We start from the raw sequence: 21,171 nt of genomic DNA on the forward strand, positions 1-21,171 counted from the left end.
GTGCCGACCAGTTGCCAATCAACTCTCTGGCTTCATATGAGAATGGAAAACTGGATCATTTTCTACATCAGTGGATGATAGGCTTTCTTCGCTTTCATCAGAATTTAAGGTTGACCATGCTCCCAAAAAAAAAGATACTTTCGAGAAAGGATGAACTTGATTGAAGTAGCTATACATACCATTTATAGATCTACATGCTTCGATTGGAACCGGAAGTTCCAAAACAGGTGGCTGGTATACCACCATAATGAAACTTCCTATTATTTTTTTCTTACTTGGATAAGATTTCTCTTGGCTTTGTTGGGAGGCTCGCGTAGTTTGTTACGTCAGCTCCAAAAGGATAAGTTGCTTTAGAATTGATTAGAGTGGAGTTCATAAATGATAAGGATTCTTTTCTCCCAAATTCAAAGGTGGATGGAATAGGTAAACTACTATATAGAAAGAGTACGCAACTTGATTTCAAGTAGAAAGTAAAAAATGAAAGGCTTGATTTAGTAGATTTAGAAGTTCAACAGTCCTCACTAGTTTAATTTAAAAGAAAAGGACTAGTCATACATAGCTTAATAGATCAAATCTTCTGGAAAAAGGAAACTTCAACTTGAAAAAATGATCCCTTACTAAGAGAGATAGATGGGATCCTTCTTGAATATCCTCTCTGAAGCTGGGAGCCAACCTTTCATAGAGCTTGCCTTGCCTCTTGCTTTCTCTAAAGTGAGCTTCAAAGCCAAACTCTCTTCCTTTTTTTGATTTGACGAGCATAATCTGAATTTCCAGTAGCCAAGTAAGAGATGGTATGGGTTTGAACATCAACTTGGGGAACTACCGTCCTTCTCTCAATCCTTTGCCTTCGGACTCTGGCAAAGCTTCTCACCACAAAGAATTGTTTGAAATTAGGCAAACCTTTATCTAGATTGTATAGTAGTTAGGATTAAATCACCTTAGCAGGTAGGATTGAATCACCTTCTCTTTCTTTTTTTTTTTTAAGAAAGAAAGAACGAAATCAAGGAGATGTAGGCAAATAGGGCAAAGAAGTTCAATAAGGGGAATAGAAGGAGTCAATCGGTAGAAAGCAAGAAACTCGTGTCAAAGGTCTTTCCAGTCAAGATGTCTGTGGGAAACTGTCTCGGTATCAACTTGCATTTCATATGAGTGGAAAAAGGGAGATTTCACTTCTACTATGGCATCTTAGCAAGCGAGCAAGCCATGTTCTCGGTAGTATACCTCACCTTCAGGAAGGAAAATGCAATCCAACCCACAGAACGATAATACCAGGAAAGTAGCTCATAATGGAGACTCAAGCAAAGCATGCCATCGAGTGCAACATGATCCCTAAGATTCATGATAGTTCTCATTCTCAATTGGGCATCTCCCTAACTCAATCTTATCACGAAAGATTCGAAGGAAGTCTTTCTAATGGATAGTCGGACTTCTTTATCCATTTTATTCTTGTGGTATATCGGTATCTTAAGACTTCTCATATTGCGGGACCTCTCTATGGAAATTCATTCTTGTGGTAGGCTTTCCTTATTCCACTGTCATCATCGATAGTCGGACTTATTTATGGAATTTCAATTTGTTGTAAAAGTTAATGAACATCCATAAATCAAGTTGTCTTGTCTTCTTCTTATGCCTAGAACTGATCTTTGTTTTTGTTGCGGGACTTGTCCATTCCATTAAATCTTTCTTCCTTTTGATTTTCAGTAGAAAGAAAAAGAAATAGTCAATTGTGAGACTACTATCAAGTTAGAAAGAGAAAGCCTAGCTGAGTGGGGGTCAAGCTTATGAGATCCTTTTGAGAAAGCCTACATAGCAGTATAGGTCAATGAAGGAATAAGCGATGCTAGTCTTGTGGGCCGATCTCTGCTATCTATAGAATACAATGGTGGGGAAGGTATCAGACTAAGATTAACTCCTTCGATCAAGAAGATCAAAAGGCCATGCCTCTTAGATAACCAAATATCCCAGGTATTCATCCATTAAGTACAGTTACAAGTGCCAAGATCCTCCTACTCATTTATAGTTTTCTCACCTAAAAAAAGAGTTCAAGAAGGAGGAATCTCGTACTATTGTGTCATCAACTACTTTGGGGTTGGTAGAAGCCTTCTCTGACTAATCAGGCACAATCATTCAATCTGAAGTGAAAGATTCCAAGTTTGATTTTTCAACTAAACTCAAGACGTCGTGACACACAATGGATCATAGGTTTGTCCTTTTTAGGTTTATTCCAAAGATCAGATGGTTGAGAAAGAATCTCCATAGGGAGCACCATGTCAACTTTCCTTCCACTAAAAATCACTAAGAAAGTATATCATTGAGTTTGATCGAATATCAATTCTACCTTTTGAAGGGATGAAAACCCTTTACAGCGGAAGAATTACAGAGATCCAATTTTAATTGGAACCGTAAAAAATACCAATACATTGTCAAAAATTAGAAAACTAATTTTTATGGTTAAACATGCTTTGAAGAAAATACAGAGAAGAAGAACTTACTCTCATTAACGACTCTAAATCTACCAAACACCAACTTGGGGCACCGCCACTTGGAAACCATTATATTCTCTGTTTGAGATGATCTGTGGAAACCAAATTGGATTGAAGAAATTTTCTTTACAGAGAAAATTTTTTCAGAGAGAACGGGAGAGCAACTCAATCTTCACAGAACTCACCCCTAAAAAAAATTAGTTATGCAAAAATTCCCTCTTCTTCAGTCGGAAGAAGTGGGAAGTTGAGAGAATATATGGGAACGTGGGAAAACCACCCACGTTCCCTATTAATTTAATAAATAAATATTAAATTAGTTAATTAAATTAAATTAAATTATTAATTAATTAAATCATATTTAATTAATATTTCATTTAAATCATATTTAAATGAATATCTCTCGCATAACCTATAGTTTAATTTAATTAAATCAAATTAAACTAAACTATTAATTAATTCTCAAATTAATTAATTTCTAAATTAAATATCTTATATTTAATTTAATCCAAAATTTGAATCATATTCAAATATAAATTTCTCTCATAACCTATAGTTTTAATATGTATCACATATACATTAAATTTTAACCTATAGTTTTAATATGAATCTAATTCATATTAGACTAATATTTGAAACCATCCAAATATTTTATTCTCTCGTAATTTAATTTTGAATCATATCTAAAATTAAATTTATATAATAAAGTCTAAATAAAATATAAACTTTATATTATAATGTATCAATGTACATTATATTAATTCCCAAAGTAAATTCGAACATTTCAAATTACAACCAATGGACTAGGAAGGGGACCTAATGGACCTACAGATCAGAAGCTACAACGATATGAGATTAATTAGCTAAACTCATTAACCACATTAATCAATATTTGTTAACTGTGTGTACACTCCACTAAAGACTCACAGTTGAACTCTTCTCACTGTAGATATATTTTTGTGTCCACGGATATAGACCAATATCAGTAAACTAGTCCTTCACAAGTGTTCGTAACACTAGCTGGGTCAAATTACCGTTTTACCCTTGGGTTACTTGTAGTCCTTAAATACCAGTGCTCCTCTAATGAATAACCTGTTTATGGTCCAACCACTAAACAGAAACCCCTCTCATGCTATAGAGAGGGCATGGCCCTTTGTTCAAGTCCCGGATACACCATTTAAGGGAATACTTATCTACTTACCCTAAAGGTGGGAATAAGAGAATTTCATCTTGTGTGATTATGTTCCCAGCTCCCCACTCGGTCTTGTCCTCAAAATGATAAGCATATTGAGTCGGCAATTTGGCCACTCTCACTCATACAAATCAAAGGCAATCCCTCGCAAACAGGAGTTCATAATACACTCAGAATTAAGACTAAGTCACCTAGGTCATCTTAATGAAATAGAAATCCAACTAGTTAACGGAGTTACATCTAGTGATTACTATTTCGTGGTCCAGTCTTATGAAAACTCATTGCATAGGATACCCTCACTCGCATGCCGCATACATGAACGTATTGGATCAATGTGTTTGTATCAAATACAAAGCGAGTCGTATCCATAGTGTTAACAGGATAAGGTACCCAACCTTAACCCTATACTATAGACTCTTTAAGCTGATCTTGAACATTGATCCCCCTATGTCTCTACATACTGTTCAAGTCTCATCAAACAGCTTAGGATGTTAGTTTATTGGATTTAGGTTATTAAGACAAAACTCATAATATAATCAATAACACTTATTGAAATTATAAGAATAAAACACTTTATTAATGATGGTCAATTGATTATATTTACTATCTACGAGTTTTAGGACATGAAAGCCAACACCTTTGTCTTGGGTTGTTTAGTCAGTCTCATTGGCCTTTGGCTTTTATACTTGACTGAGTGAAGGAAAGAAAGTTCCTGCTACTGGACCGAAAGTCGCCTCAGCCCTCTTTGGTCCCCTTCATCGGTTACAGTGATTCATTCTCATCATAATAGAATTAGGAAAAGTCGAGACTGGCCTTAGAAGCTTCTGTCCCTTCTTCTAGAGAGGCAGAGAGGTGCAAAGGAGCTTTACCGCCCATGGAGTAGGAGAGAGAAAAGATAGAGGAAGAGGTTTGACAGAGGGGAAAAGCGAATAATATTCAATGAGTATGATCAGTTTTCGTGGAGGGAAAAAGTAACTCTTAGTCGAGAAAAGGAATTCTCTTTCGTCAATGAGTTAGAGATAGGCTTTCTTTCTTTAAGTAGGTTCAAAGATCGATCACTCAAAGCCTTCGTTCCTTCACTCAAAAGCGTAAATCTCACTACTTTAGAGCCATGAAGAGAAAGATTAATCAGTCACGAATGGATCGACTAAAGCATAAGAAGAGAGATCGTCTGGGATACAGGTACGAAAAGCTGCTCGAAAGATAGCACCAGAGTTTAGTACGCTCTTTCGCCAAGGGAAAATATTACCGTACCATTGGTTATTAACGTATAGATTGACTTGGCTAGAGCTCCACCTACAAGCCACTTACTGATTTCGGAAGAGAAAAGGCGGGCCATAGTCGGACTAATTTATGGAACTCAAACTTCCACTCCGCTAATCTTTATTTCACGCTTCGCTAGGCTTTCTCTTTCTTTTCTCTACTTTCCTCTTTTCACTTCTCAAATTCTGAGATAACTCTTTGAGCCTTGTTTTAGTGGCTAATTCAACTACAAAGAACCAAAAACAAAGGCACAAAAAATTTATGAACAACAATCAAGCAAAGGCCAATTCAATTACTCTGGATAGATGAATATGACTTTATTCAGTGAGCTTTGATTAATCTAAGGACTCCTTCTAAGAATAAGGAATTTTCTTCGCCACTCTCCTTTATTTTGAGTTGAGTTATTTCAAACGCACTCTTTTACATAAGAATAAGGAATTCGTTTTTCCCCTCTCCTCTATTTGGAGTCAGTTATTTCTAAATATAAGGGCTCCATTGAATTTGAGAATAAGGACTTCGCTACGCCCCTCTCCTTCCTAACCTCAGTTTAATTATTAAATTTCAGAAGTCTTGTTATTCATGTTGATTTGGATCATTGTTTTTTGTCCTAAAAGGGATGAGTTTGCTCTTCTTCCCTCACCCTCTAAGGGTTTAGAACAAAACTTTCTTTTTCCAATGGGCAAAACCCTGAATATGGAATAGAAAGCCTAGGATGAAAGGTTTGAAGTTCAAGTCAAAAAAATTAATGAAGAAGTCGATGCCTACTACGCGGGAGAAGACGAAAGCAGGGAGTCAAAGGAAGTTCAAGTCAGATAGGCTTTCATCTTTTTAGTAGGTTCTAGAGGATAGAGAAAGAAAAGAAAGCAGGGAGCGTCAAAATTCAATTCTGACTTTTTAGTGGCATTAATTTAAATATGGATTTCTCAAATTCTTTGAACCTTAACATTTGAAGAATAAGGAAGGAGTTTCACTTTCAAATTTTGAGATAATTTTTTAATCCTTGAAGATGAATATGGATTTCTGACTCGTCCGGAGGTTCATATTCCATTTCCTTCGTTGCACTTCAAATAAGAGATAATGACTTTTGCTCTCAAATTCTTTGTGCCTCTCCTCTCCTTCTTAATCAAGCTACTTCATGCCTTTTAGATGAATATGGATATTTTACTCATCCTACGTAGCCTATTATATAGTTCTGACTTGCACTCCTAATCCTAATAAGGGATAAGGACTTTGCTCTCAAATTCTTTGATCCTTACATATTCATATGGGTTAAATTAAAGGTCCATTCAAAGGACTAAAAATCCGTATGAAAAAATTAGGCCCCTCAACTTTTACTCCTTTACAGAACTTTTTAAGTCGCTTTGCCCCTCTCCTCTCCTTCTTAGTCAAGTTTCTTTGAACCGCCCCTTATCATTTGAAGTTGAGTTATTTCATAATGCACTCTTTCACATTCATTTTGCTTCGCGCCTACTCTGTCTTGCTCATTGGCTTGCTTCAAAATTCTCTTTTTATGGAACTAGATAGATTATTCTAATACTGATTTTTTGACTCGTCAAATAGAATATGATCTCTTTCTGACTTTATTTGAGGAGTTGGGCTTCAAATTATTTCAAAGTTCTATCTCCCCTATGTCTAAAACTCATGAAATTTCTGATTTCCCCTAGCAAATGGCCCGCGGAGCGGTTTGGGTGAATTCTCCTTCAACATTCAAGTTCCATAAAGAGAAAGGCTATCCTACAACAAATGAAATTCTATAGAGAGGTCGATGGTAAGCTTTCGCATTTATTTGAGGTTTTCTACGGGTCAGTAGACAGAACATAAAGAAGGAGAGAGAGAGTTGTATCCTTTCGTAACTAGGAATGAACTCCACCCTAAACCCACTAAAAGTTTCCCTTGGTGAGCTTTTAAGGGAAGCAGTCCTTTTAGCTCTTCTTCTTTTGCTTGATAAGTCGCTTGAAATGCTATTATGAAGATTACTATAGTATATGATGAGCGATCAATGAACAAGGAAGGTTCTTAGCCTCTATAAATAATGAATCAAAGGACTCGTGCACGAGAAAGAAAAGAAAGTCTCCCACGACGATCTCAGGCTAAGGCCCATGAAACTAGACTCCCAGGTAGGTCTGGTCTTGCGATTCTTCCCCTGATCTTTCGACTTTTGGTCTCTGCCTCTAGACCTATCAAAAGTAAGATCTCCACCATAATGAAAGAGAAATGGATTGAGGATGCTGCAAGAAAAGCAATAACTTCTCCAGAAAGAACAGATAGGGGATTCAATCTAGAGGCTTTATAGCAACTGTCCATAACCCTTCCCACTTGAGGAATAAAGTGAGGAAAGGACTCTGCCCCATACAACCGAAAGACTGTAGAAGGATTGGTGATTGAGTATCAGTGACTTAGTTGACAAGTACCTTGGATGGATCGAGGCGAAAGTAGATCCACTAATGATAAAGGTTCAAGGTTCAATTTTTCCCCTTCACATGTAACAAAGAACTTCTGGGAAAATTCGAAGCACCCAGTATAGTATCAAAAAGTCCACTTTTACCCGAGACGTAAAGATTACCAAAAAAATGGTATGATAGTGCTTAAATCAAAAAAGGAGGCATAATAACCGTAGAGTGGAGGTTGTCCACGCATAAAGGAAAGAATATTCTCCCGCTTGACTATAGGAGGTCTCATGGAAAAGATATTCAGTCCTAATGTGGAATTAACGATTGATGATGCCAGGACCAAGTCTTCTTTATTTATCTTAATTCTGCACTTATTGTGGAAGTGGCAATAGTTGCACTCTGAAAATCGAAGGCTCAAAGAATGTGAGAAGGGTCCAGAGGACTCATGAAATTCCACTGATTGGACCTATATAGTTTCCTATAACAAATATCCCTCGCCTTCAAGGGACTGAGCTAATCTACCACATCGTTAGTGGGGCTGTGGATCAAAGGCACCAAGGATAGACGAAAACAGCAGACCCATCCCACACCATGATAAGGCACTGTTCGCATACAAAGTCATCTACCTTTTGGAAAATCACACAAAATCTAGCCTTTGCGGCACTCAATTTTATCAAGCTTAGGCTTTCTATTTCTTCCTTTTATTTAAGTAGGGAGTGGATCTTCTTACCAAGTCGGCATTATTATCATATAATAAACTAGATGCCTTTATCCAGTTCCTTCTTCACAGAATCATGGTTCTTTCTTGTTGGTTGTTTGCTTCCTCTTCCTGTCTCAACTTTCTCTTATCTTTCTTAGTCCCTCTCGAGCCCACTTTGTCCCTCGGGCGTCCCCGTCACTCTTTTCAAAGAATGAAGCAGACTCCACTATAGGCCTTTCAGCCTCCTAAACAGAGGTCTGAGGGAATATCTAGCTAGTTATATAGTGTGGGCAAGTGAGATCTTTTCTCCGTCTTAGTAGCCAGGTTATATCTCTTTTTATGTCCCTTTGTGCGAAAGGAAGGAAAAATTCAGCTTTCGGGTTACCGTTCTGTCTTTCTTACCAAGGATTTAGTGGTTCATATGGACTTTTCTTTTCAACTCCAATTTTTTTCATCTCAAATTACATTAAGCCTCTCCTCTTATTAATCTGAGGGCTCCTTCTAATTGGATAAGGAAGGAATTCGCTTTCTCTTTATTCAATGAGTGTTGACCCTTATTGTTTTGAGTTGAGCTATTTCTAATTTGAAGAGCGATAAATAAAGGATAATTCCTTATTCAATGAGCTTCTCAAATTCTTTGATCCTTTTATTTTAAGTTGTGTTATTTCATAATGCACTCCTTCACAGAATAAGAGATAAGGACTTCGCTTTCAACTTCTAACGGAGCCTTATTTTTTTTAGTCGAGTTATTTCATAATGCACTCCTTTGAAGAAGATAATGAGTTTCACCTTTGTCCCTCTCCTCTATTTTGAGTCATTTATTTCATAATGCACTCTTTTACAGTCATTTCACTTCGCGCCTACTCCACCTCTATCTGACCGCAAATTCTTTGCTCCTTTGTTTTACTCATCAAAAGATCATAATATCTAAAGAGGAAAGCCTACCATAACAAGGATTTAGTGGAATAATTAGTCCCACAAGAATGAAATTAATAAAAACAAATGCTTCGGACAACTATCGATGGCTTTTCTTAGAATCAAGGGCAAAGGCAGTATAATAGTGAAGCCACGAGAGAGAGGCAAACGCAAGAGGCTCAAGGGCAGTTTATGTCTTTGTCCCAGTGATCTCTCTTTCAGGATCTCTTTCCATTGTTTTTTGAAGTTGCAGTCCTTAAAAGAAGAACTGGGACAATGTAGATAATGATCCTGAACCGAACAAACAAATGAAAGTCGTAGGAATCAGACAACCACACACAGGCACTTTCGATCTGAATGAGGTTCCAAGCCAAGAGGATTAGATTAGGCTCCAAACTCCCTAAAGAGGAGATGTTTCACAATATTCTTGAGAATGAAGAAATGTTGTGAATGAAAGTAGTTCTTGATCTCTTCGGCTTAAGACAAACTTCTCGGAATGTAGGCAACCGCTTGTTGAAATACAACACGACCATACTACCCCTCCCTCTTATATGTCTCCATCCGGCTACTCTCATTCCAAGTGGAAAGGCAAGGACCTTAGGGTTCTATATCTTTTTGGTGATTCAGCTTGCCACATAGGACACTTTTGACAGTCTTCGTCTGACTGATCTCATTCTCTGGTACATTCATTCAATACATAAGTGTTCCCCATAAAGAGAGTTTGCCCCGCCACCAGGCCTTGATTCTGGACGACTACCTATCCATCCTAGCACTGCAGGCTATTGATTGAAAGCATTCGTGAGCTTTTTAAATTCATCTAAATTTTCGTCTAAATACTTGTATGAATCTATTTTAAAAAAAAAAAAAACAATCTCTCTCTAATGTATATTTTGTTGGATAGGTCTTTCTTGTCATATAATGAATGTAGTTTCTTCCAAACTTCATGGGTTGTTGATTATTTAATTACTCGATGAAGTACATTATTTGAAATATTCAATAACAGTGTTGCATAGGCTACCTCTTCCATGTTTTGCTTTTGATCATTTGTCGTAACTGTTGCAGGAAGTTCTTCTAGAGCTTCAAGATCTTTTGCTACCTTCTATGTTATCAGGATCACTTTAATTTTCTTTGTCCACAAGGTAAAATCTTCTGCCCCTGTGAATTTCTCAATTTCATATCTTATTGAACCCATTGATGAATATCTGAGAGGAAACTAATTCTTAAGAGAGTTCTTGATGGTTTCTTGGTTAACCTAGCGCTTTGATAATAGTTGTGAGTAATTATCTACAAGGTGATTCTTGTTCTTTCCTTTAGAGAAAAGGCCTTCACCATTTAATTGTTCCTTTTTCTGTAATTGAAGTTCTAATTCTCTGATTTTAATGGCTGATACTGATAGAAATGACTTGGGCGTAAGCCCATTATAGTATCAGATTCGATCTACTCCTTAACGTAAGCTTCGGCCGACAGTTTTGGGTCGTTCTTCAACGTCAGCAACATTTCCGTTTGGGCTGCGTGTGGGCCGTTGGGGCCTGCCTTCTTTTTAGACATTTTAGTTCAAGCTCTTCACTATAAATTCATACGCTCTACCATTTCAATTGCAACAAAAATCCATTTCCTCACCGAATTTCCTCTCCCATTTCAATCCATCTCCAATTTTCCATAATCTTCAAATATTATTTTGAGCATAATTTTTGTTTGTTTCTATTCCTTATTTTGAAGAGTGCACCTCTGAGTAAGGAACTCTGTTAACCTTGGGGTTTCAATAACTCGACTAACACCTCGATTGGTCGTAATTGCTTTCATGGCATGGTTCATCAAGACACATCAATTTATTAGTTCGACATTCTTATATTTTTCTTCAACAATCTGAAAGCAATTATAAACAATGTCGATTAAGACCTCCAACAAGGTTCTTTGAGATCTGTCTAAACTTGAACCGCTTGATGTAACAAATTACCTTCGATGGTCCCAAAAATTAACGATCTTCTTCGAGCCTTTGAAGTCGACTATATTCTTACCATCGTTCCATCCTCTAATACACTAGTGACCATTCCATCACCTACTTCTTTTCTAAAATCATCCATTGTTCCTCCTGACATTGACCAAGTGAAGCAAGTATCCATAGCCAGTATTTAGAAATATGCAAAGGACAACAAGATAGTTCGCCAACATCTGTTGAACCACATGTCAGATCCAATGCTTGATCTGTTCGTGGCTCAAAAATCTCAAGGATATATGAAGCATTTTGGAATCTAGATATGGTGGAGATAATGTAGGCCAAAAAAATTATGTTGTTGGAAAATGGCTGCATTTTCAGATGACGGACAACAAGCCTATTGTGGAACAGATTCATGAATATAAAAACTTGGTGGTAAATGTTCTATCCAAAGGAATGAAGATGTGTGAAATACATTCAAGTGAATGTACTGCTCGAGAAATTTCCTTCGTCATAGAACGACTATCGAAATTATCTGAAGCATAAAAAGGACTTGAAACTTCAGGAGTTGATCAACCATATACATACAGAAGAAGCCAATTGATTGAAAGATAAGCTCTCTTCTACAAATATAATGCTAAACTCGTTGAATCTTTTGCTGTTAATAGAGACAGGTCCAAGCAGGTTTAAAGGCATAATGGGAAAAACTCGCCAAAGAAGGGACAGTTCAAGGCTTCCGAGGGAAAAATCAAGGAGATGAAGCTCATTTGCTATGTTGTGTGGAAATGAGGGATACAACTCTTATCAATGTCATCAAAGAAAAGAGAGAACAAACCAGAAACATGCACCACAAACCAATCTTGCTGAACAAAGATGACAAAGTCATAGTAGCTATTGTGGAGGCTAACCTAATTGAAAATAAGACTAACTGGATTCTCGATTCTAAAGTTTCAAGACACTTTGAACCAATCGAGAACTTCTTCATGACTATGAGGACGATACAGATAGAGAATACGTATTCATGGGAAACTTAGCTATTGTAGGAGTACTCGAAAAGGGAAGGTTATTTTCAAATTAACTTCTGGAAAAACTTTATCTTTAAGTAATATTCTTTATGTCCCTTACCTACGTAGGAACTTGGTGCCTGTGAGTCTATTGAATTAGACGAGTCTTAAGATTGTACTACAAGGTGACAAGGTTATAGTTACAAAAAATGAAGACTTTGTTGGTAAGCAATACCTATTTAATGGTATGTTTGTACTTAATACCATTTCGATGAATGCAAATGCTTCTAATTCTGCTTACATAGTTGAATTTGTTCATATATGACATGGTAGACTAGGCTCGTAAATTTTGCATCAATTAGAAAGCTTAAAGAATTAAAACTAATTAATGCATCTGAATCACATGAAAGTGGTAAATATTTTGTTTGTCTAGAAAGTAAATACTTTTAAAAAAAAAATATTTCAAATATGTTGAAACTAGAAGTACAAAATTGCAATTGTTAGATACCATTCATTTTGATCTAGACGATTTCAAAACACTCTAAGTGGAGGTGGAAAATTTTATTATGTATCTATTGTTGATGATTTTTATAGATTTACTAATATTTATATTATAAAAACAAAAGATGAAGCTAGTAGCATGTTTTTGAAATTTAAGATAAAAACTAAAAATCAGTTAGGTAAAAGGATATAAAATTAAGATCAGATAGAGGTGGTGAATATAGTGATAACTTTCTTAAGGAATTTTGTGAATCAAATGATATTATTCATGAATTTACTGCCTCTTATTCACCACAACAAAATGGTATAGTAGAGCGAAAAAATAGAACCCTTAAGGAAATGATGAATGCTATGCTATTAAGTTCTGGATTATTTTATAATATGTTGGGGGGAGCATGTTGTCTGTATGTTTTGTCCTTAATAGGATTCCTCATAGAAAATTGGATAAAACTCCTTACGAATTGTGGAAATGAATGCACCGAATCTTTCTTACTTGAGGGTTTGGGGATGTTTGGCTAAGGTACCATTTTCTACATTGAAGAAATTTATGGTATGGTCTAAAACCTTTGACTGCGTATAATTATTAGTTATGCTATAAATAGTGCTTCATATAGGTTTATGTGTTGAAATGATAAAACCATAAGTGAATTTAGGGATGCAGAGTTCTTTGAGCATGTTTTTCCTTGCTTGTCTAACAGTATGCATGATCTTGGAAACCTCTTAGCTGTTAGTAAAACATCTAAATCTAAAACAATTAATACTTCTAATATAATATATGAATTAGAACCTATAAGAAGTAAAAGACAAAGAATTGAGAAAAGTTTTAGATCGGATTTCTTAAGAATCTTTGTAGTGGAAATGCGCGATGAAATCGACTATAATTTCACGTGTTTGTATTTAATATATCAAGAAGCTTTAAACTCTATAGAATCGAGTATGTGGAAGGAAGTTATTAAGAGTGAACTAGATTCTCTAACCATCAATCAAACATGAGAATTAGTCGACCTACCCAAAGAAAGTAAACCAATTAAGTGTAAGTGGATCTTCAAAAGAAAAACAAGACCAGATGGGTCAATAGAAAGATACAAGGCTAGATTAGTAGTGGTAAGGTATACTAGAAAACAAGGTATTGACTACTTTGACACGTATTCCCCTATAACTAAGATAACTACAATTAGGGCCTTGATTGCACTAGTTGCCATACATAGCCTTCTTTTTCACCAAATGGACGTAAAAACTACTTTTTAAATGATGATCTAGAAAAAAAAAATTATATGACTCAACCAAAAGGGTTCAAAATTACTGGCCAAGAAAATAAAGTATGTAAACTTAAAAAATCTCTCTATGTTCTTAAACAAGCTCATAAGCAATGGTATGAAAAATTTAACAATACTTTGTTTGATAAACAATGTATTTAAAGTAAGTTCCTCAATACATGCGTTTATTCAAAGTTGTTTGGAGTTAATTGTGTAATAATATGTTTATTTGTTGATGACATGTTGAGCTTTGGAATAAACACGAAATTAATAAATAACACCAAGTTGTTCTTGTCATCACATTTTGAAATGAAAAACCTTGGAGAAGCAGACGTAATTTTTTGTGTTAAAATCAGAAAAACTGAAAATGGTTTGTCCTTGTGTTAATCTCATTACGTTGAAAGAATACTAAAGAAATTTGATTCCTTTAATATTTCTCTAATGAGAACTCTCTATGATGCTAGTAAACATCTTAAGAAGAAAAAGAGAGATAGTGTGTCTCAACCTGAATATGTAAAGATCATAGGTAGTGTTATGTATTTAATGAACTACACTAGGCCTGATATTGCATCAGTAGATTAAGTAGATACACACATAATCCTGATAGGCACCACTGGAATGCTTTACGTCACCTATTGATATTGCATATGCTATCATAAACATTTTCAATTATGTAAATCTTTTTATCAAATATTACTGTAAATCATTTATCACAAAATTGATTAATACTAAGTAAATCATGCTTTAAGCCATCAATCAAATGAACATTTTCAATCAAAGTAGATGAATGATTTCCTATATTATCCTTACCAATTATTTTACCTTTGTTGTTATCACCAAAGGTTGCCATACCTCCATCCTTTTTTAAGAAAGAGATAAGCTTGGATTGATCTCCCGTAATGTGTCTTGAGTACCATTTGCTTCTTTTGAAGGTTTTTAAATAAACCTCATCATCTTGTTCATCTTCTTTGTCACTATGAGCCATGAGACCAAGGCGTGTCATTTTTTCAACTTCACTTTCACTTTCGCTACTATCATCCCAAGTAGCCTTCATTGCCTTCTTCTTGGATTTCTTAGATGATTTGAGGAGAGGGCAATCCGTTCTTATGTGATTTGACTTTTTGCATTCATAACAAATCACCTCATCCTTTTTGCTTTTCTCTCCTTTTGACTCTTTTTGGGTTGATAGGTGTTTCTTGAAATATTTTTTCCTTTTTATGAAATTTTTGTACTTACGTGATAAATAAGTAATGTCATCTTGATCAAGGTCATCCTCATCTTCGGGATCGACTTCTAAGGAGATGGTCTTTAATGCAATGCTCTTCTTCTTTTTGGACTCATCCTCCAAGTGCTCCGTCATAATGATTTCATGAGTCATGAGTGAACCAATGAGCTCCTCTAGTGGAAGTTTGGTGAGATCCTTTGCTTCTTGGATTTCCATCACCTTAGCTTCCCAAGTCTTAGGTAGAGACCTTAGAATTTTTTCTATACATTTTTGGAAGTTGTATAGACTTTATCAAGACTTTTTAAAGCATTTATAATGTTAGTAAATCTTGTAAACCTATCGATGATAATCTCATTAGCATCCATCTTAAACAATTCATAATTATAAACAAGCATGCTAATTTTAGATTCTTTAACTTGATTTGTTCCTTCATGAGTAATTTCAAGAGTATTCTAAATTTCTTGAGCGGAAGAGCACATAAATATTCTATTAAATTCATCTTTACTCAAAGCACAATACAAACAATTAATAGTCTTAGCATTAAAAGAACACCTTTTCATTTCATCTTCGTCATAATCTTCTTATAATTTAGGCTTATCAACATTATCAACCTTTTTCATGGGTACATAAGGACCTTTAGCTACAATTAACCATAAATTATAGTCAATAGATTGATTTTCATTCTAGCTTTCCAATATGCATAATTTGAACCATCAAAATAAGGAGGTCTAGAAGTAGATTAACCTTCAACAATCCCATTTACCAATAGGTTTGCTATAATGCTCTAACAATAAAGTTTATCAAGAAATTAAACTTTCAACATGAGCAACCTTGCTCAGATACCAATTGTTGGATCGGTATGGCAACCCTAGAGGGGGATGAATAGGGTTTAATTAAACTTTTTAACAAATAAGCCTAAATTAAACTAATTAGATAATTTTTAAATTAAATTAAAAAAAACTTTAGCTAAATTATGTTTAACAAGATTGATAAAAAAAAAATGTAAAACAGTATGCAATCAATCTCAACCAACAAGAATATGCAAATAAAATTAAATGCAAAAATAATTAGAAAAGAGTTAAAGAAGAAGACACCGAAATTTTATAGTGGTTCGGTCAAACTCGACCTACATTCACTTTCCCAAGCACCTCTTGGGATTTTAATTGAAAATCTTATTTTGACTGGAAATCTTATTTTGACTCTTTCTACGGATTAGAGTTGAACCACCACTTGCTCCTTTTTTGGGTTCAAGAGCAAACCATATCCTTTCCATGAATTAGGATCCAACCGTCACAATATATTGAAGTTTTTGAATCATGCAAAAGAAAACTCTCTAAAAGAGTGAGTAGTATACAATTTTAAGCTTACAATAATTAATCCTCACAATACAATAAGAATTTTCTCAAGGACAAAATGAAAAAAAAAAATTGGAAGCTTTAGAGAGAATATAACAACGGTGGCTTTTACAACTTTTGAGGATTGTAAAGTTAGAACAAAGCTCTTAAAAATTTGAAGAAAAATGAAATATTTAAAAAGAAAGAAAAGATATTAAAACCCAAAATCATTTTAGGTAATTGGATGTAAGTAAAAGAAAATTGAATGGTTCATATTTAAGTTCAACTGGCCGTTAGACACAAACAAAAATAATAATATAATAATAATGTTTTTTTTAACAATAATTTGTTTAAGACCCAGTAAAACAATTTCACAATTTTTTTGAAAAACTAGCCATTAGACACAGATAAATAATAATATATAAATTCATTTTCTTTATAAATTTATTTTCTTTTTAAAAGCCAATAAAAAAAAAAAAAAAGAAAGCAAAAGCAAAAACTAAAGTCATGTGTTACTCCTCCAATGCTCTAAGTAACTTTCTTTAATTTGTTCAAATTGATTATTTGGCCACCATGTCACCATCTCGGATATTTTTTCCTTAAGCTTCTTTTAATAATATTTTCTTCATTTGAACTTCGATTTGGGTGATTTAAGAGGCATCAGAGTCATTGTTCCGAGCTCTACGTTGTGGACTATTCAAAATAATAAAATTATCAATAAAAAATTTAGATTTGTTATCATCAAAATACTAATTAATTAATTAATTTAAGATTAAGGGCCAAAAAGCCAACGGTGACATTTAAGCTCCGAGAGGTAGCCTATCTTAATTAAAGGTTGAAACATGAACGCTTGTTTATACATTGCTCAGAGAAAAGTGAATTTTCTTGAACTTCAACATATATATGTCTAGTGATATGAATATGTATGTCATTAGATGTCGAGAGGTTACTTGTCTTAATTAGAAGTTAAATATGCTAACTTACTATTGTTTTGAGGAATTGTTAGCTAATCTTTTCAGTTCTACCATCATTAAGTGAATTGATTCCTTCATTTATTCACTATTGTTTGCTATAGACTGATTTCATTACATACACATTCACCCACCACTATAATAAATTCTGGATCTCCCAACGTCGATTTACAAAGTCAGGAGAGATATCGTTGGGAGATAAGCCATCTTCGAAACAACTCTGTAGATGTCTTATCTCCTGATGCCTTAACAATAGAGTCGGGAGATGTGAGAGAACTCCTGACACATTAAGCAATGCATCAGGAGATAGAGGAAAACTGTCGACACTTTAATAAAGTGTCGAAAGTTGTTGGATAACTCTCAATGCAATGTTGAGCGGTGTCGGGAGCTATCCTTTAAAATCCAAGAATGTCAATTCTCTCTCCCCTCTTTCTTTTCTTCTCTTCTTCCTTCTCCTTCCCTTCTTCTATCGTCTACTTCTCCTTCCAATCCGTCCCCCTCCCCTTTTTACCCTTGTTTTTCTTCTTTTGATTTGTGTTTCTTCACAGATCTGAGAAGATGGAGAGGACATCGAGTGCTACCATTAGGGTTTAGGGTTTGGCCTCAGGGATGGTACATCATAAAGAAGAAAGAAAGAAAGAAAGAAAGAAAGAAGAAGATGTCGTAGTGGTCACCCAATCGTGGCCCGCTGCGTGCGACAGCTAACTAGGTGGGTAGATTTATTTATTTGTTTGTTTTCCATTTAGCTATGTTAGACTTTGTTCTTCATCTGTGCAATGGAGTTTCTGATTGGCCATTAACCCCAATTATTCCCCTTTTGCCTTGGTGCTTTTAGCGTGCCATTTTGTTATTTTATGATGAATCTGCATTTTAGTTCTTGTTAGTTAGGAAGTTAAATGTTTATCTTTGATTTGGTCTGTTATTGAGTTTAATTATCTATGGACTGCAACTACTTTGGCATTTACATTTACCTCAAGGACTAAAAAATATGGGAGAAAATCAAAATGGGATTCACTCTAAACTTAAATTTCATCCTATTGAATCTTAAATTTAGACAAATATTGTGATTTCACTTTAGAAAGAAATTAAGCCCAAGCTTACAGGGTAAAAACGATAAGGTCTATACTTTGAGAAAATGTTTGTAAGGATGGAGTTCAGTTTTTGCATTTTAAATTTTTTGAATGAATTTGAAAGTAATACTAATTACGAAATACATTTTTTTGGAAAAAGTGTCAAGTATGTGCTCTAAACAGACGTTAAAATATTTTAAAGATGAGTTTGAGAGGTTTTGAATGAAGTGTTCTTTACATAAAAACCATGAACAAACATCACTAATTAAGTAGTTTTCTAAAAAGTATTTGAGGGTTTTTCTAGTAGGTTTAGAATTCATGTAGTCTTTTATCATTTAACAAAAAAATATTAAAACTTAAATGATGTTTTCCTTTCGACTTTACCAATAAGAAACTATAATTTAAGAATTAATTCTATGGTTATGTACGTGATTTAAGTAATCAAAGGATTATTTTCTTTCTCTATGTTTATTAGTAGTTGCCTATGAAACTCAAAATATACAATTCTGTTATCTCTTTGATCTTTAACTTTGTTCATCACATCAAACCTTTTGGTTCCTATATCAGCACATTCTCATTATAAATTTGGGTTATTTGTAGATTTTGCTAGATGATGTGAAAATGTCAGAGCAGCTGCTTGACCTGGTGTTTTATATGCTAATTGTTCTTGGAGGTTTCAAACAGGTTAAGCTAGATTTTCGTCATTTGAAGTTGGCACGCCATTTTAGTTTATTTTCACTGATTTGTTCTTCAACAGGAAAATTATCAATCTGATGACATTTCTGTTGCTCATTCATCTCTGGTTGCATGTAGTCTCTATCTATTAACATGATGTATCTCATCGTAGTGGAAAGATCTTGTTCATGTGTTTGATTTGCACATCCTAAGGTACAAATATTTTACATTCTTTAGTTTGGGTGTATATATTACATTTTTTTTAGATACATTTTCGTAAATTCTTCATTTTGACATTGCTAACACATGTTGTTTGCTATAAAATTTCGCTTCACTAGACTTAGAATCTCTGTTCTCTGTTCTTAGTACATCATGTTTGATCAATAAGATATTTGATACTTGACATGGTAGAGTCGTGGATACATAATACCTTCCATAATGGAAGGTATTTTCTTAAGGAAAAATAGGATCTCCCAACGCACAAGATGATACGTTGGGAGATCTACTCCCAATGCACATTTATGCTTCGGGAGATCATTTTCAGACATTTTTTTGTATATCTACCGACGATTTTGTGCGTCGGGAGATCCCCTTTCTTGTAGTGTACACCCTCTATGTCACTTGTCGCATACGGCCATCCAAACTTGTATATATACATTAGTTTGTAATTAAGAGAGTTAGGGTGCGTTTGGGGGAGGGAAAGAGTTATGGGGGAAAAGGATTATAATAATCCTAAGATTATGATAATCCTAGTGTTATGATAATATGTGTTTGAGGGAAAGAATATAAAAGGTAGTATTATAATAGTATGTGTTTGGGGGAGAGATTATGATAGTAGTGTTATAGTAATATGTGTTTGGGGGAAAGATTATGATTGTAGTAATTTAAAAAATAATAATAGAAATTAGATTGAGTTATTTAGGTAGGGTAATGTAGGGTTGTAAGAAAGTAAAAATAGGATAAGATAGGGTTATTTAGGGATTAGGATTATTTATCATATTCTTTGGGCCAAACACGGTTTGGCCCAATTTCCTAATCCTTTTCCCCCTAAAACCCCAACCCAAACACACCCTAAAATGTCCTCGCATACTGTGCATAGTATTTATACCGTATAATTTCACCGCCATAGAAAAACAACTAGCCATTCAAATTTATAATTCAACAAAATGATCTCTATGTTCGACTCTGACTTACGAAGGAGACCTTCCTCGATGTTTACACTTGGGTGTAAGAGAGAAAAAATTACATGCAACATGACGTATCATTATTGTTATTTTAAGACACGAAAATTAACGATCATCTTATTGAAATAGTCAACGAATAATAATAGAGATAGTTCATCGCCAAACTGAGTCCTACACTTAGGCCATAATGAGACATACATCCACTAAACAAAATTCTGACCTATTATCATGATATCACATCGTAAGCAGCGTTTCTGTAACCAGACAGAGAGGGTGCGGCCGGGAAATTTCTTACTGGGAAACATGTTCATTAATAAAACTTAGGAAAGAAATATGAACTACATATACAACATATATGAATTAATATTTCACTGATTGTAATTTAAATTATGATAAACTTTTTAAGTGTGGTTGACTAGCCATTTCATTTTTTTTTTTAAATTAAGTCTATTTTATTCTAGTTTGCTTCTTTCTTGAATGCTATAGTAATCAAATTCTTAATCTAATTTTAAAATTTAAAACAACTTTTTTAAAGGAGTTTTTTTTTTTCAAATTTTAGTTTGGTTTTTAAACCATTAGTAGAATGTACATAACAAAGAAAGAAAGCTGAAGGTAAAAATAATAGTGTTTATAAACTCAATTTTCAAATACATAACAAAATAACTATCAAACAAGGTCTTGACAATTTTATTATTTTTTATTGGTTATGAAGAACTAATGTTCTCCAAGACGAGATACTTGGAGATATTATGCCTTTTTTTTCTCATTTGCATCCAAGAAAATTTCTTTCGCTCGAGGAGAAACCAAGAATAATATATACAAAAGAAGGAATGTGATATATCTAGTCTTGAAGAATCATTTAATACGCGTTGAATTTTTCGATGGATTTAGTTAGGCTTCTATTGTTGAAGTTTCTAATTCTCTTTATCAATTCAACGTGACACATAAATAAGTGGATTTAAGTTGAATAATTTAGAATTCATTAGTAATTCGCCCTCACATTCGTGCATAATTTGGTGAATTGAATTTGTATATCATATACATTCTATTAATCAACAATTAAATTGAGATTGGC

This window comes from Cucumis melo, chromosome 2 (assembly GCF_025177605.1).
Source record: "Cucumis melo cultivar AY chromosome 2, USDA_Cmelo_AY_1.0, whole genome shotgun sequence".
Taxonomy (NCBI): Eukaryota; Viridiplantae; Streptophyta; class Magnoliopsida; order Cucurbitales; family Cucurbitaceae; genus Cucumis; species Cucumis melo.